This window comes from Dendrobates tinctorius, unplaced genomic scaffold, assembly GCF_039654945.1.
Source record: "Dendrobates tinctorius isolate UK_male_01 unplaced genomic scaffold, ASM3965494v1 ptg000158l, whole genome shotgun sequence".
In the NCBI taxonomy this organism is placed as follows: Eukaryota; Metazoa; Chordata; class Amphibia; order Anura; family Dendrobatidae; genus Dendrobates; species Dendrobates tinctorius.
Window position 1 is genome coordinate 39,239,419 of NW_027361825.1, and position 18,410 is coordinate 39,257,828.

The following is an 18,410-nucleotide window of genomic DNA, read 5'->3' on the forward strand; positions in this document are numbered from 1 at the left end:
ATACTTGTCACATTGTTCCCCGAAGCCATTGTCTTTTACGGAATAAATATTAACATAACAAACCACAAAAATACTCACCCACGATCCGAAGCAGTCCACGAGTGTGTCCCACGACGATCTTGGGTAGAGAACTGCAGCATCAGCTGTTGCTGCCATTCTCTACGGGCTGCAGGAATCCAATGACGGAAGGTAGGTATCCTTCCGCACTGTATTCCTCCGCCACTTAAAAAAAAAAAAGTCCCTAGTCTCACTTTATGCCATTGCTGCGTGGGAATTTCCCACACAGCAATGGCATAAAGTGAGACTAGGGACTTTTTTTTTTTAAGTGGCGGAGGAATACAGTGCGGAAGGATACCTACCTTCCGTCATTGGATTCCTGCAGCCCGTAGAGAACGGCAGCAACAGCTGATGCTGCAGTTCTCTACCCAAGATCGTCGTGGGACACACTCGTGGACTGCTTCGGATCGTGGGTGAGTATTTTTGTGGTTTGTTATGTTAATATTTATTCCGTAAAAGACAATGGCTTCGGGGAACAATGTGACAAGTATTGGTAAGTATGTTACTCTATGTTATATGTACTGTATGTCTATGTATGTATTGTATGAATGTATTGTATGTAGTATGTATGTAGTATATATGTGGTATGTATGTAGCACGTAGTATGTATGTAGTATGTATGTAGCATGCATGTAGCATGCAGTATGTATGTAGCATGCATGTAGTATATATGTAGTATGTATGTAGCATGTAGTATGTATGTAGTATGTATGTGGTATGTATGTAGCATGTAGTATGCATGTAGCATGCATGTAGTATGTAGTATGTATGTAGCATGTAGTATGTATGTAGCATGCATGTAGTATATATGTAGTATGTATGTAGCATGTAGTATGTATGTAGCATGCATGTAGTATGTATGTATGTAGTATGTATGTGGTATGTATGTAGCATGTAGTATGTATGTAGCATGCATGTAGTATGTATGTAGCATGCATGTAGTATATATGTAGTATGTATGTGGTATGTATGTGGTATGTATGTGGTATGTATGTAGCATGTATGTAGCATGTATGTAGCATGTATGTAGTATATATGTAGTATATATGTAGCATGTAGTATGTATGTAGCATGCATGTAGTATATATGTAGTATGTATGTAGCATGTAGTATGTATGTAGCATGCATGTAGTATGTATGTAGCATGCATGTAGTATATATGTAGTATGTATGTGGTATGTATGTGGTATGTATGTGGTATGTATGTAGCATGTATGTAGCATGTATGTAGCATGTATGTAGTATATATGTAGTATATATGTAGCATGTAGTATGTATGTAGCATGCATGTAGTATATATGTAGTATGTATGTAGCATGTAGTATGTATGTAGCATGCATGTAGTATGTATGTAGTATATATGTAGTATGTATGTATGTAGTATGTATGTAGTATATATGTAGCATGTAGTATATATGCGTTATGTATGTAGTATGTATGTAGTATGTATGTAGTATGTATGTGGTATGTATGCGGTATGTATGTGGTATGTATGTGGTATGTATGTAGTATGTATGTAGCATGTAGTATGTATGTAGCATGCATGTAGTATGTATGTAGTATTTTTTTTTTTTAACATTTAACACATTAGCCGGATGATGGGACTACTACTGTCCCATCATTGGCTAATGTGTCAATCACTGTCATGGTAGCAGGCATCGCCAGATGGGACTTGTAGTCCCATCGGACGATGCTTGCACAGACCCCCGGACATCAGCACAGCCCCCCGGCAGGCCGGCACAGCCCCCCGGCAGGCCGGTACAGACCCCCACAGGGTGCACAGACCACCGGCAGGCCGGCACAGCCCCCCGGCAGGCCGGTACAGACCCCCACAGGGTGCACAGACCACCGGCAGGCCGGCACAGCCCCCCGGCAGGCCGGTACAGACCCCGGGCAGTCCACACAGCCCCCCGGCAGGCCGGCAGAGACCCCCGGAAGGCCCGAAATGACGGCGCATCATGATGCGCACACACCGCGCATCATGATGACGTCAGGCTGTCAATCAACTTTGAACTTCCGATTCTGATGCCGACTTCCGATATTGAAAAAATATCGGAAGTCGGTATCGGAATTCCGATACAGCAAGTATCGGCCGATACCCGATACTTGCGGTATCGGAATGCTCAACACTAGTAACAAACAATAGAAATTTGACAACTTGACAGCTCAGAAGGGTATACTACTTGATTACTAATAATGTAATAAAACATTTAATAGAAAAAAGCTAAAAAGTACATAAAAATAGAATACAAACATGAATATCTAAAAATAATTTTTTATGAAATCTTAAAACATAAACAATACATACAAACTAGTGCAATAAAGTTTAATCATAATTGAATAAGCCACATTCTTTAAAGGTTTTTGTCTGGTCACAAGATAGAGATGACCTTTCCCTAGCAAAGAACATCAATATCAGATTTTAAGGGTTTGACATCCTGTAAATTAGAGCTGTTCCGCAAATCCTGGCAGCAGCCACTGCAAAATCAATGGAGTTCTCTATTGCTGCTCAGTTCAATTTTTAATTCTGGCTTCTGTGACAGTTGATCGGTAAGTGTGCCAGTTGTCAGATCCCACTGATCTGATGACCTAAAGAATTAAGGTACAGTTGTGCTCAAAAGTTTACATACACCGGCAGAATTTTTGCTTTCTTGGCCTTTGTTTCAGAGAATATGAATGATAACACCAAAGCTTTTTCTCCACTCATGGTTAGTGGTTGGGTGAAGCCATTTATTATCAAACTACTGTTTTCTCTTTTTAAACCATAATGACAACCCAAAACATCCAAATGACCCTGATCAGAAGTTTACATACCCCATTTCTTAATACCGTGTATTGCCCCTCTAACATCAATGACACCTTGAAGTCCTTTGTTGTTGTGGATGAGATTCTTTATTTTCTCAGCTGGTAAACCTGCCCACTCTTCTTGGCAAAATCCAGTTTCTGTAAATTCCTGGGCTGTCTAGCATGAGCTGCGTGCTTGAGATCTCTCCAGAGTGGCTCAATGATATTTATGTCAGGAGACATAGATGGCCACTCCAGAACATTCACTTTGTTCTGCTGTAGCCACATTTTAGTCACTGCTAACAAATGTAAAGAACCTGTGAACAAAAAAATAGGTGTCCACAAACAGACTTGCCACTACTTAACAGAAAGAAATGGTGACATCATAATAGTCAATAGTTATCATACAACATAGGGTATGTTGTATGATAACTATTGACTATTATGACGTCACCATTTCTTTCTTCACAGATGGGCAAAAGATGTAACTAAATGTTAGGCGTCGGGTTCCTGTCGCTGCACAGTGGGAATCCCGAGCCTTGCTTCCGGTGGTCCCCCATTCCTCTCCAGCCACAGAGGAGGCTGCTCAGCAGACTCGTCGGTCCCGGCGCTCTGCCCAGACTGGCTCTGTGGGTTTGTTTGCTGCTGCCACCTCTGGCCCAGCGATAGCAACGCATGCTGGTCAGCAGCGAGCTACTCCAGGGACTAAGTCCTCCTTTCGGTCCACTGAGCATGCCCGTGGGACGATCTCTCATTGGAGATCAGAGGACACATGCTCAGGTCCTTCTCCAGCTCGGATTGGACCATCAGAAAGGTCATGAAGGTCCCGGAAGGACGCGGCTATAAAAGGTTCGCATGGCCGCTCGGCCATGCGCTAGTATAGACTGAATTACCAGACTATGAGGAGTGAGTGTTGTATGCAAGTATGAATGTCTCTGGTGACTGAATCATTTGAAATCCCTACCCTTGGTACGCATGTGTTGTGCAGCCTAGCCTGTTAAGCACCGAGGCTTAGGTGTAGGTAGAGGCAGAGTCTGAGACTGACATCAGTGTCCACCGGTGGCTCTGCACACCACGGTGCACGTGCTCGACAATCCACTGTAGATAAGCCCCTAAAGTCGGTGCCAGCAGCTCATAGTCAAAAAAAGGGGTGACAGATTCCCTTTAACTCAGAATGCCATAATACATTACCCTCAACAACTCACTGATAGTAATTATTTCCCTCCACCTATCCTCTTCGGTATGTTGATTATACTCTTTTAATATCTTCAGTGCGGTGAGATTTCATCAAATTTCCAAAATAAACATTTTTGGTGCTGAGGGAAAAAAAAAAGCTGAGAAAAGCTGTAACTGGAAATTGCTTCTCCGTGTTAATATTTCCAATGTAACTGTCTCGGTAAAGTCTGTGACTCAATAAAATGATGATATAAACCGACCATCTGTTCCGGCTGCACATTTCCCTCCATCTGGGTATTTTACAGGCTGTTTTTTAATATACATTTTCCGATATTTCCGCACACTTTGGGGAGTTTTTGCTCATTTAAACACTGTAAACACCTTGCAAGGTTTTTAATATTTTGTAGTTGGTGATTACGGCAGGCGAAGGAACGCAGGGCGCAGGTGTTCATGCGGTCAGTCCTGAATGCAAGAGCAAAAGGGCAGATTATTCATTTTACTCATTGGTTGCATGAACTGTTGTGTAAATTTGATTATTTTCTATGTATTTAGTAAAAAAGAAAACATTCTATAGAGAAGGGTAGGTATATAATGGATTATCTACTAATAAAATTGCATTTTCTATTATGGTTTTTATCCCGAGCGACCAAATAAGCAAGATGTTCTGAATAACCACAGTGATCATCAATGAGCAATTTTACTCACATCTGTTGATCGCGTCTATTTCTTCCATCTCTACCAGAACCAATAATCTTTGATTACACATTTTACAGTCTGTTTGATTACATTCAAGGTATATGAATTGTGAATTTGTCTTTGTGCATGACTTCTCTCGCTGGCTCAGTGCCTAGTCTGGTATTCTGACAATTAATGTGCTACGAACTGGAAGATAAGCTGATTACATATACTTAGTGGAGAGCATGACATTTTGCAAGCTCATTGCAGTGTAGAAGAGAAATATCTGAATGCATAATAAATTGATGTTTTGCCCAAGGAGCAAAAAAAATAAGACAATGAAGACCAGCATACCTTACAATCGCCAGTTTTACCACTTGATTGATGGCCAAGAAAGGATCACAGTTCATTAGAAGTCCAACCACTGTGCCACCTGCCCTATTCTTCATTGGGTGACGAAGTGGTTGGTGATTAGCTACACTGTAATGATGCAACCATGTTAACTTTGAAGAAAACCACAAGGGGACAGTTGTTAGTGGGGGCTCAACTTCTGTGATCCCTGACAATCACTAAAGCAAAGTGACTAGAGATGAGCGAACCTGAACAGTAAAGTTCGGTGTCCGTACCAAACACCTACTGTTTGGGCACAGACACTGAACATGGACTTCACCAGGAAGTCCATGTTACTGTTCAGGTTCAGGTCACTACTGCTAATCAGCAGTAAAATCATCATTGCCGGTCAGACAGTTGATGTTCCCATGCTGTCAAAAGACAGCATGAGCTCACAGCTGTGATCGGAGGTAAAAAGTTTACTTCCGGTCACTAGCTTCGACTGATGGGACTACTGCTCCCATCAGCCTACACCTGCTGCCGCTAATAACAGGGAGAGCAGGCGGAGGCTAATGGCAGTATTCATCAGCCACCACCTGCGCCCTAAATAAATAATTTAAAAAAGGTGTGGGTTCTCCTGTATTTTTGATAACCAGCTAGGCAAAAATCACAGCTGGGGGCTGCAACCCTCAGCTGTCAGCAAGGCTGGTAATCAAGAATAGAGGGGTCCCCATGCTTTTTAATTATTTAAATAAATCATTTAACAAACAACATGCGGTTTCCCCCATTTTTGACAACCAACCTTACTAAAGTAGACAGCTGGGGGCTGGTATTCTCAGGCTGGTAAGGGGAAATTGATATTGGCTCCCCCAGCCTAAAAACACAAACCCGCAGCTGCCCAGAAAAGGCACATCTATTAGATGTGCCAATTCTGACGCTTTGCCCAGCTCTTCTCACTTGCCCCGTAGCAGTGGCAAGTGGGGTTCATATTTGTGCGGTTGATGTCTCCTTTGTATTGTCCAGTGACATCAAGCCCACATCTCAGTACTGGAGAGGCGTCTATGAGGGGCTTCAATGGAATGGGTGTTAGGTGAGTATAATTTTGCTCATTATTTTTAAATAAAAATGGAAAAGTGTTTTTTGTTTTTATTTCAAGGAAAGGACTTTACACTTGCTGTGTGTTTATTTACCTTATAACTGTAGGATTAGTAATGGATAGGTGTCTTATAGAAGTCTGTCCATTGCTAACCCATGGAATAATGTAGCCAGACAATACAAAGGTGACATCAACCCTACAAATATGAACCCCACTTGCCATCGCTACAGGGCATTTGGGAAGAGCCAGGCAAAGCGCCAGAATTTCTGGGCGGCTGCGTACTGCTGTTTTTAGGCTGAGGGGCCAATATCAATGGCCCCTTACCATCCTGAGAATACCAGCCCCCTTCTTTCTGCTTTAGCAAGGCTGATTGTCAAAAATGGGACCATGGCTGTCTGACTGGTGGTAATGATTTTACCGCCGATCAGAAGCAGTGTTTTCTGCGCCATCATGAAAATGACAAACCAGCAAACACTGGAAGTTCGGGCCTCATATTCAAGTGAATGGGGTCCTTGCTCAATTTCGGGACCGAGTACTGTTCTGCTACCTGAACCCGAACTTTTTTTAACTGTTCGGCGGAATATCCAGGGGTCCATCATCTCTAAAATTGACAAAAAGGAAAATGTGTTTTATGTCCTGTTGGCTATATTCTTTATGGGTTAATGTTTGGATGGTCAATGAGTATAATCAGCCAACAATATTGTTTTTAAAGATTAATTAAGGTGACCTTAGTGTGCATAACAGGTACCAGATGTCTAGTAATCTACATAAAAGTTTAGGATGGTGTGAACTGGGTTTAGCTAACACTGTGGAAAATGCTGATAAGTATTATTACCGAGTGAATAAAGTACACTATATGGACTAAAATATTGGGACACGCGTCAGATTTTTCATTCAGTCCCTTTTGCACCAGTGTATAACATTTGGCCCCATGGCTCACAGTAAATAACAGTTGGCTTCTTGCCCTCACTGTATAACAACCATTCCCCTCGACTCCCCATTGTATAACATCTAGTCCCTCGCCCCCAGTGTATAACATGTAACCCCTCGCCCCTGAGAGATAGTACCCTGCCCCTTGCCCCCTGTGTATAAAATTTGGCACCGTTCTCCCAGTTGATAACATTCAGCCACCGCCATGCTGTCTGCCATTACTAACTTGTGACAGAATGACTGGTGGTGCAGAGCTCGCTGAAAAATAGTTCTACCTGAAATAGGAGCCACCAGCGTACCAAGTCCGTTCATGACATTTCTTCCCTTCTAAATCTTCCCCCATCAACTATGAGTGATATTATTGAGAAATGGAAGGAACTGCAGCAACTCAGCCACGAAGTGGAGACCCCGTAACATTACAGAGCGGGGTCACCGAGTGCTGAGGATCAGAGGGCAGAAAAGTCACCAAAGCTTTGCTGACTCCATAATTGCAGAGTCTAGACCTTTTCTGGTATTAACATCAGCACAAACACTGCGCCCCCACCAGTAGCTTCATGGCCGAGCAGCTGCATGCGGCCTTACATCACTGAGCAATGTATGAGACCAAGTATGAGTGAACACAAACAGAAGAGGCCCCTGTGCAAGAACAATACATGGGCCCTTTGCAGTCCAAAATATTATCAAAATACACAGTTCCACTTGCTTTGGAGATGGTAGTGATCCTCTTACCTCTTGGACCTCTGTGTGGCTTCACAGGTTGCACCAATGATATGTCCACCCCTGAGTCCAAGACTGGTAAAGAAAGACACATTTATACATAGATATCAGTTTTATAAAACACACATGCATTATGAGTAGCTCTGTTATAGATTTTCCTTGGAGACAAAAGATCTTTTGGGAGAGCCATCGGAAAATGGACGACTTTGGAAAAATACCCAGTTGCCACGCCATAATATGGTCAAGCACTGGAGAAAAACCCGGAACTTGGAAGAGCACTTCCCATAGACTCGGTTGTCTGCTAAGTTACAAAAAGTGCAGTAAGTGAATCACTGGAAGCTCTTACCTCCGTCCTCATCTCTAAAACTGTCTGTTTAAATCTTTTTCATCATTAGAAAGTGAATGGATTCCGGCTATAATTAATAATGATGATGCTGAAAAATTAAAACATCAATTTGTTTCACTTTTAAAGTTTGTGTTAATATTTAAGCAGTGATCCAAGATTTCATATCATTGAGATCATTAAGTAATTATTAATACGCTGTCTTTAGCCAAATACATACTTAAAAGTTTAGCATTGAGAAATAGCATCTGCAGCGTTCATACTCCCACACACACGTACGCTCACTTCATGGAGTTTGGTAAAAAGTCTTTTCCTACGAGGCAGTAATGCATATTTAGCAAACATTGTTATTTATTCATCGACACTGATCTAACTAGAAATGACGACAAAAGAACATTAAGAACCTCCAGCAAAACCGTCTGTGCTGTAATATAAATACTTGACTTATAGGAAAGTGTTGGAAGTTTAAAGATCCGTGACAGTAAATTGGCCAGCCATTATATACTGTTCATAGAAGGTTTCCTCTAAATTTTGCACACCAGACATCCAAATCTGCAAATTTTAGCAGGACCAGATAATGTGTATGGTCTGTGGTCATCTTTAAATGGCTTCCCAAATGGGCCAGAAGGTGTATAGAGGAAAAGATGGGTCGGCATGTTGGATTTTACTATACCAGATCCATTATTCTCATGGGAGATAACCAACCGCCAGAGGTGTCTTGATGAGACTTTCTATCTTTTCCCTACTGAGTCAAGTGTACATGTCTTTTTAAGCAGAGTGATTTTACCATTGACCATTTCATAGATCATGAAAATAAGATTCCTTTTGTGACGGCAGGAAAAAATTGACCAGACACAAATTATGCACTGAAATCTAAAGGCTTCCATAAACTTTGGACAAAAGTGCTGATACTGCAGTCTAATGTGTATAAGGACCTCCTAAATCTCCCAGACAAATGATTTTGAGAGCAAGGATTGGTCATTTGGAATTACAACACCTATCCATTTTTTTCCGCAAGGAAGTATGCCAATACCTTAGGAGTCTAGTACTGGCCCACTAAAAGGGAACACATGAGCACTCCGCACTGGATCAACTATACAGTAGAGTCTCAGCTATTGCACATTTTAACCAATATGGTGAACAATATGACCACCCCTGCATCCCCCAACTCCATAGCCATAATCTTAGTGAATGCTCAGGTAATACTAGAATATATTAGGGCCAGTGGCAGTGGTGGAGAAGCTAGGTACATGATTGCCGGCTGGGCATAAACTTACTGAACAGTATGTAGTAAAATTCCACTTTTTTTCTCAATGACATTTTTTTAAGTTTGAGAAACTTGCAAAGAATTTTGTGATATTTGCAAGAAACAATAAATGCCACTTAAATGCTGATATCAGTCTTCTAAGCTATAGACATATATCACTTACAAAATACCAATATTAGGCCTATTTATGGACTGGTTAGAAATGCCCCAAAATAATCAAAAATACTCACTTTGGGCCTAGTTTCCATAAATTTCACAACTTTTGATGTTGGGTTCCAGGGATTGTCCATGAGAATCGGAACTGTTGGCATAGAATTTTAGAATCTTTATGGATTATTATTGCTTTTTTTTTAATGTGCTATAAAACTGTTGGCTGTCTGTGTTTCCCCCCCAAAAAAAAATTCTGGTTGGCAGCCGGGTTTGCTTGCTCTTAACTAGAGCTGGGCAGATCAATTTGCAGGGCTCTGCTACATCGCTCAGGTCAATGATCTATTACCATGGACAGGAGCTCTGTAAATCTCATATCTTCAGTGATCCCCTGACACGGCTTTTCATTTGCCAAGCTGAAGTGATGTAATCTTTGTGAAGTGATGAACAGAAGACGATTTGTCAGCCCAGCTAGTCAAAAGCCATACTAGGGATCATGGAACATAAGAGATTTACAAGAATCCTGTCCAGTGACCAAAGACTACTGATGTGGTCCGATGACCCAGACTCCTTCTCTTGTCTTAGCCATAAGGACATGCATCTCATGCTGTATCTATTGATGTAGGTAATTCATTCCTCTAGCATTCAGGACTATTATTAGGTAAGTAGAGAGGTGTATCTATAAGGGGTGCAGAGGTAGTGGTTGAACTTGGGCTCAAATACTCCTATCCAACATAGAGAAGTCATCAGTATTATGTATGTCACCTGGTCGGCGTGTGCTCTCTTACAGATTTCACTTTGGACCCACTGTAAAACTAAGTGTACTGTGTTATTCAGACATATGTTTGTGAAGACTTAGAAACCCTTGAAACTTAATCTCTTTGTTATTTGTTAGATTTCTACCTTTTCAGGCGCATTTCCGCCTTGCAAGTCCTATTAATCAAACCTATGTGGGGTGCAAAAGCAGTAAAGGGTCTTCAAGCAGAATAAATGATGTGAGCCCCTTCCAGACCAATGCATACACTGTCCAAACATATCTGTGTCACATAATTTTTAGGTCATTCAAAGCCTCAACTGCAGAGAAACCAAATAAAAGAACAATGCTATTAACTAATATAAAGAAGATCCTGATTAACCTTTTTGGTGACTGTAGAAATGGATCTGTGGAACCTTCTCTTCATTTATGGGTAGATTTCCAATACCAGGATTAAATACACGTTTGGCTTATGAACATTCATCACTTAATGAGTTATCTGGCAATGGAAATTCATCAGAGGACCCCTGGTAACTTGGCGAAACATCTGCTGATTGGATTTATGGTGCATAACTGTCTGCGGCTGTGATCGACTCGCATCTTAATTCCTCACGTTTTTCTCTTTTATGAAGAAATGTTACTGGGCTTCTGTTTGCTAATGAGCAAACCCATGTGTTAAAATTGCTCTAAAATAGCCAAAGTTATGATGTATTTATTGCAATTTGCCGAAACGTGTTTAACAACAAAATCGAGCTGTGGTGTAAAAGCACAGCAAGCTGGATAAAAGAGTTTAAAAAAATGGGTTCCCCATTATTGACCAGGATTTTGCCTCGAGAACAGAAAGTCCTCACTATTTTCTAATAATGTAGTTTCATTGGAGAAGGAAAGCATATAATTCCAAAGGGGGATTGAGGTCCAAAGATGAAAATCTGCTGCATAATAACTTTGCACAAATGCCACAGACTTTGCATTGCAATTTTCTATGCAGCGAGTGAATGAGATTACAAGACTCCACAATGCTGCTACTGTAATTTTCAAAAAATCCATGGGAATATAACCTGAAGGTAATTGCCACCCAATACCAAAGAGAATGGGACCAACATAGGTAGATTATAATGTGTGGGGCCCATCTCCAGATTGCCCTCATTATAATGTTTTCTACGCTGCCATCAATGACACACATATCCCAGCAGGGAGCTTTCCTGGCAGAATGGCAGCGCAGCTCCAGGAGAGTTTTCATCACCTCTGCTGTGCCAGCGCAATGACATCATCAGCTGGCGCCAGTGTGTTAATGTTAACGCGCTAGCATGTATACACTGGCCAGACCAGAAGTGGAGCCGTGCTCATACTGTAAATAGGAGGCTATATGGGGGCTTGTACTGCAAATATGAGACTATGTGGGCTCATACTGTATAAAGGAGGCTATGTGCAGGCTCATACTATATGTAAGAGGCTATGTGCAAGCTCATTCAGCTTAAATGAGGCTATTTGGGGGGCACATAATGTATATAGGTGACTATATGGGGGGCTCATACTGTATATAGGAGGCTACGTGGGGCTCATACTGTATATAAGAGGCTATATGGGGGCTCATACTGCATATAAGGAACTATGTAAGGGGCTATGTGGGGGCATATTGCCTGGGCCTGTGAGCGGTTTTCCTCATTGCAGCACAGCTTCTGGTCTCCTTTTCTTGTCCTGATTGAAAGAATTCCCTGATAAAACCCTGAATGACCAAAAGAGGAGAGTAACATGTAGAGAGAAGATAACATTAAGCTAAGTACACAACTGTTCAGGCCATATAAGGGCTATATGTATTTAAATGCATAAATATATATTGTAAGGTAGCTCTTGTCTTTAAGGTAGGGGACACTCGCTTGGCAGCCAAATAATCAGATCCGGCACGGGTTTTCCATAAAACCTCGACAGTCCATGTGGTTTATTCAGGCATCATAAACCAAAGCAATATGCAACAGTAAGTTCATATTAAACAGCATAGCGTCCATGACAGAGCTTCCCTCTGCTACCCCTGTGGTCACACAGGTTATACAATGTCCAGTACGCAGGCTTTCTAGCCTCAAAGTTATCTCACCCCATCAGGGTTACCTCATGGCTGCTTCTCCATGCTGCAGACGTTCATTCCCTCTCCCTTGGGAACTGTCAGGCACTTGCAGCCATTACTCACAGCGTCTCCACGTGCACTCAGCACGTCAGCCAGGCCAGACCTTCCATATGGACCAACCATGTCCAAGCATTCACTCATGTGACCTACCCTGGCCACCTTATATGGTCCGTAGCCACGCCCACCTGATCCTATGGCTATGACCTCACCACAGGTCCTACAAGCATTCTCACAGTCTTTACTATAGGCATTTTTAGACACACCCCTGGGTGGATTTGTAGGTAGCTGCTCACGCCCATCTCACCAGCTACCTGGAAAGCTCTCCCTGACACAGTGTAATGAAAGCTCAGCAGTACCTCTGCTGGATCAACACACATATTCAAGCTTCCATCCCAAGGCCACCTACCTTGGGATACATAATGATCATTCAGCACCCTGCCACTCATCCTCTCTCCTGGGACACCCACACAGTGCCTCCTAGCAGACACAGTGGTCACTACACCACTATATATATATATATACACTCACTGGCCACTTTATTAGGTACACCATGCTAGTAACGGGTTGGACCCCCTTTTGCCTTCAGAACTGCCTCAATTCTTCGTGGCATAGATTCAACAAGGTGCTGGAAGCATTCCTCAGAGATTTTGGACCATATTGACATGATGGCATCACACAGTTGGCGCAGATTTGTCGGCTGCACATCCCTGATGCGAATCTCCCGTTCCACCACATCCCAAAGATGCTCTATTGGATTGAGATCTGGTGACTGAGGAGGCCATTTGAGTACAGTGAACTCATTGTCATGTTCAAGAAACCAATCTGAGATGATTCGAGCTTTATGACATGGCGCATTATCCTGCTGAAAGTAGCCATCAGATGTTGGGTACATTGTGGTCATAAAGGGATGGACATGGTCAGCAACAATACTCAGGTAGGCTGTGGCGTTGCAACGATGCTCAATTGGTACCAAGGGGCCCAAAGAGTGCCAAGAAAAAATTCCCCACACCATGACACCACCACCACCAGCCTGAACCGTTGATACAAGGCTGGATGGATCCATGCTTTCATGTTGTTTACGCCAAATTCTGACCCTACCATCCGAATGTCGCAGCAGAAATCGAGACTCATCAGACCAGGCAACGTTTTTCCAATCTTCTACTGTCCAATTTCGATGAGCTTGTGCAAATTGTAGCCTCAGTTTCCTGTTCTTAGCTGAGAGGAGTGGTACCCAGTGTGGTCTTCTGCTGCTGTAGCCCATCTGCCTCAAAGTTCGACGCACTGTGCGTTCAGAGATGCTCTTCTGCCTACCTTGGTTGTAACGGGTGGCAATTTGAGTCACTGTTGCCTTTCTATCAGCTCGAACCAGTATGCCCATTCTCCTCTGACCTCTGGCATCAACAAGGCATTTCCGGCCACAGAACTGCCGCTCAATGGATTTTTTTTCTTTTTCGGACCATTCTCTGTAAACCCTAGAGATGGTTGTGCGTGAAAATCCCAGTAGATCAGCAGTTTCTGAAATACTCAGACCAGCCCTTCTGGCACCAACAATCATGCCACGTTCAAAGGCACTCAAATCACCTTTCTTCCCCATACTGATGCTCGGTTTGAACTGCAGGAGATTGTCTTGACCATGTCTACATGCCTAAATGCACTGAGTTGCCGCCATGTGATTGGCTGATTAGAAATTAAGTCTTAACACACAGTTGGACAGGTGTACCTAATAAAGTGGCCAGTGAGTGTATATATATATATATATATACACACACATATATATATATATATATATATATATATATATATATATATGTACACAGGGTGGGCCATTTATATGGATACACCTAAATAAAATGGGAATGGTTGGTGATATCAACTTCCTGTTTGTGTCACATTAGTATATGGGAGGGGGGAAACTTTTCAAGATGGGTGGTGATTAGAGTTGAGCGACTTTTGGTTTTTTAGGGTCGAGTTTCGTTTCGTGAAACCCGACTTTTCCAAAAGTCGGGTCGAGCAAGATCGTCCGATTATAGGGAAAAGTCGGGGTCGTCCCGAAACACGAAACCCAATGTAAGTCAATGGGGAATAAAAGTCGGCAGTGAGAGGAGGACAGGAAACACACCTACAGTGCCCATTTGAATGCCAAAAGCATCAATTCTTCTTACTTAAGCTTGTCAACCTTAATTAACTTCATAATACAAGTTACGCACTGAAAAATGGGGGTTATTTGGCTAAAGTTGTGGGGGGGAGGGCTGGCTCCAGGTTTTCATGTGCCCTGAGCGAAAGAGCGCCCCTTTAACACATACCACAACTCATCATGCTCCGATACGGCAGAGAAATAGCGGTATAGTACAATGAAAAATACCTCACTTTTTACATCTCATGACGAGACCCATCTATTTCTCCATACAGAATCATTGGTCCCATATAATGTTTGAAACAGTATATGATGAGCTCCACATAATGCTACAGTATATGTTGGTCCCCATGGATGAAGCTCCACTGTCTTATGGGCCCAAATAATGCTCCAAACATAATGGGCCCCATTTCTAATGCTCTAGTGTATAATGGGCCCTGTAAATGCTACTCCAGTGTCTGATGTCCACCTTTGGAATGTTCCAGTGTATGGTGGGCCCCATCTATCATTCTCCAGAGTATAGTGCTCCCCAAAAATTGCTGTCCCAACATTGAAAACAATCAAATAAGTCTCCTCGCTAGGGAATCCCTGTACTAGTCTAGACTCCTCGTCATCCCCATCTTCCATCTCACTGCACAGTATTTCAACTTTGCAAGTGCTGTGATCCTGGGCAAGCAGGGGGGGCCCACTCGTTGGCGACGGCACTGGCACAGGGCCCCTGATAGTACGGTGGTGTGTCTGATGGCGGGTGGGCCGAACCTGCACTTTCATCTGCAGCTTCCTCTTTGTCACCGTGTAAGATGGAACTGTATATGGGAAGGGTAACCTGAGTTTCATCAGGGTCAGATTCAGGCCGGGTAGCGTGCGAGGGGAATGTAGTGGTCTGGGTCAATGTACCAGCAGATTCATCGAGCAGTGGCTGGGCATCAGTGCACTTGTGTCGCCCCCAGGAGTACGGTCGCCACAGTGGCATTACCTTCTTCCTAGGGAGTGTGATGTCATGCTTGGGAGCAACGAAGGATCTCTCTAGCAGGTTAACTGATTGGGCGGCGTTATTCCCACGAGTCGTGACCCTCCAAACAGCGTTCATGAAGGCAAAGTGTTTGTTTTACGTGGGCAGTATGGTTGCAAAGCTGAACCTTAAAGGAATGTCCAGAAGGGCACCACCAGGAGTGGAGCCTACGGTTAAATTCGACTCCACCTGGGAAACCTCAACCATGCCAGCTACAGAACAGATGCACACATTGCAAGCTTAATTCCGTTAACGAACGAGACTCCGTCATGCCCCGCGGTCCGAGTCCGGCTTACTAGAGGGACACGTGAGGCTCTGGCACATGAGATTGGCCAATAACTGGTGTGTCATGCCCCTACATGTCCGTGGCTGCATGTGCGCTACACTGAAAAGGCCAGCGTTTGTCGCTTACAGGTGCAGATAACCCGCTGAACAACGTTAGTGATGGGGATCACTGATTACAATTATTACCCGCGAACAATGATTTCCCAGTAAGTGCAGGTCAACCGCAGTTCCGGAATTAGGCCTAACCGTCATTCCTGAAAAAATGAAAAACTTACGTGTGCAAACCACAGGTGCTGTAGCTTGCTTAACAGCTCGCCAGCCGTTCTCACACCCAGTATGGATTACACGTGAGAAAGGGTACCGTATCCCCGGATAACATGTATGGATAGCGTACACATTCAAAATATATATCTATACATCAGGAGGCAGGCTCAGACGGTGTCAGGCCCAGTATGGATTGCACGTGATTGCACAAAGGTTAGAAAGGGTACCGTATCCCCAGATAACATGTATGGATTGCGTACACATTCAAAATATATGTCTCAGGAGGCAGGCTCAGACGGTGTTAGGCCCAGTATGGATTGCACGTGATTGCACAAAGGTTAGAAAGGGTTCCGTTTCCCCGGATAACATGTATGGATAGCGTACACATTCAAAATATATGTCTATACATCAGGAGGCAGGCTCAGACGGTGTCAGGCACAGTATGGATTTGACGGCCCAGATTACACAGCGGAGGAGCAGGGAGAGGTAAAGATTGCAAATGCTGGGGCCCTGCCCAAGCAAGGGGGGCACACTCGTGGGCGTCGGTACTGGCACTGGGCCCCTCATAGTACAGCGGTGTGTCTGACGGCGGGTGTGCACCACCACCGTCAGAGACACTTGATTGCACTATGAGGGACCCTGTGCCAGTGCCCGCGCCCAAGAGTCGGCCTACCCACCTGTCCAGGGCAACGGCACTCGCACGGTGTCATGCGCTAGGTGGTGACCCTGGCCATGGGGGGGAGGCAGCACAGTTAGGGAGTTTTAGAAAGTGGCATATGTTGATGTTGGACATTCATCTGATGCAAAAGGCGAAATAGGTGAAGTCCCAGGAAGAGGTGGACCAAAGCAAGCCATTTTTCTGTCACCCTATGTGTCATCAGGGGAAGGTGGGACAAAATCCTTGGAAACCCATGCATGGTTCATTTTAATGAAGGTTAGATCATCCACATTTTGGGTTGACAGACGGGTCCTTTTTTCTGTCAGGATTGATCCAGCTGCACTGAAGACTCTTTCCGATAGCACACTTGCAGCTGGGCAAGCGAGCTCCTGTAAGGCATATTGGGCCAATTCAGGCCAGGTGTCCAGTTTAGCGGCCCAATAGTCAAAGGGGAATGACCTGTGTGGGAGAACATCGATATGGGAGGAAAAGTAGTTTGTAACCATAGTTGACAACTGCTGTCTCCTGTCACTTTCCATCGATGCAGTATTACCAGTTGTGTGAGCGGTATTTGAAAAATCAGTCCACAACATTGTCATGAAACCCCTGTCTCCAACGCCACTTCTGCTGTGTGCACCACGAACACCTCTGCCAAGCTGCCCCCGGCCCGTACGGCTCGTGTGAGAACCATCACCGCTGCTGTGTGCTGGGAATGCGTCAAGCAACCGCTTTACCAGAGTTGCTTGTTTATTAGCCAATATTAGGTCAAGGTTCTCCTGTGGCATGATGTTTTGTAATTTGCCTTTATAGCGTGGATCCAGGATGCTGGCCAACCAGTAGTCGTCATCGTTCATCATTTTGGCAATGCGGGGGTCCCTTTTTAGGATCTGCAAGGCATAATCTGACATGTGGGCCAATGTTCCCGGTGTCAATGATGCACTGCGAGTGCTGGGTGGAGGAGCACTTTCTGGCAAATCCACATCCCTCCAGTCACGCACAAACCCTGTACCAGACCTTGCCACGCCAACATTTTCACTTGCCCCACGAGATGCATCCTCCTCCCCTAAGTAATCATCCCCATCATCATCCTCCTCCTCCTCTTCTTCCTCCACCTCGTCCAGGAGAGGTCCCTGAGCAGACAATGGCTGAATGTCATCAAGGATTCCCTCCTCCTCTTCCTCCTCATCAACATTGGCTGCAGACGCCTGCTCCTTAAGGTGCGTCAAAGTTTGCATGGGCAGACGCATAAGTGGGATGCTCATGCTTAGGATGGCGTCGTCTGCGCTTACCAAAACACTGAAGGACTTTACAGAGGTCTTTCAGCTTCGACCACTGCACACCTGTCAACTCCATATCTGCTCTCAAAGTGCCTGGACGTGTATCCTCCCACAAATGCATTATGGCCTGCCTCTGCTCGCACAGCCGCTCCACCATGTGCAGGGTGGAGTTCCACCTTGTTGCAATGTCGATAATGAGGCGGTGGTTGGGAAGGTGGAGCAATCGCTGCAGCTTCTGCATATGAACGGAGTGTACAGGCGACCGGCGGATGTGCGCGCACAGTCTTCGCACCTTCTGGAGCAGGGCTGTTAACTCCGGATAATTTTTGAGGAAGCACTGCACCACCAGGTTCAAGGTGTGAGCCAAGCAAGGTATGTGGCT

General features: G+C 44.1%; 1 long non-coding RNA gene across 1 annotated transcript; it reads right to left on the bottom strand.

Moving 5' to 3' along the window:
• Window positions 1-7,781: 7,781 nt before the first annotated feature.
• On the bottom strand, window positions 7,782-9,680 carry LOC141051707 (uncharacterized). The gene is made up of 3 exons (XR_012220682.1): window positions 9,606-9,680; window positions 8,112-8,199; window positions 7,782-7,840 (listed from the first exon to the last, which is right to left on the bottom strand). It is a non-coding gene; the product is annotated as an uncharacterized lncRNA (long non-coding RNA).
• Window positions 9,681-18,410: the final 8,730 nt, after the last annotated feature.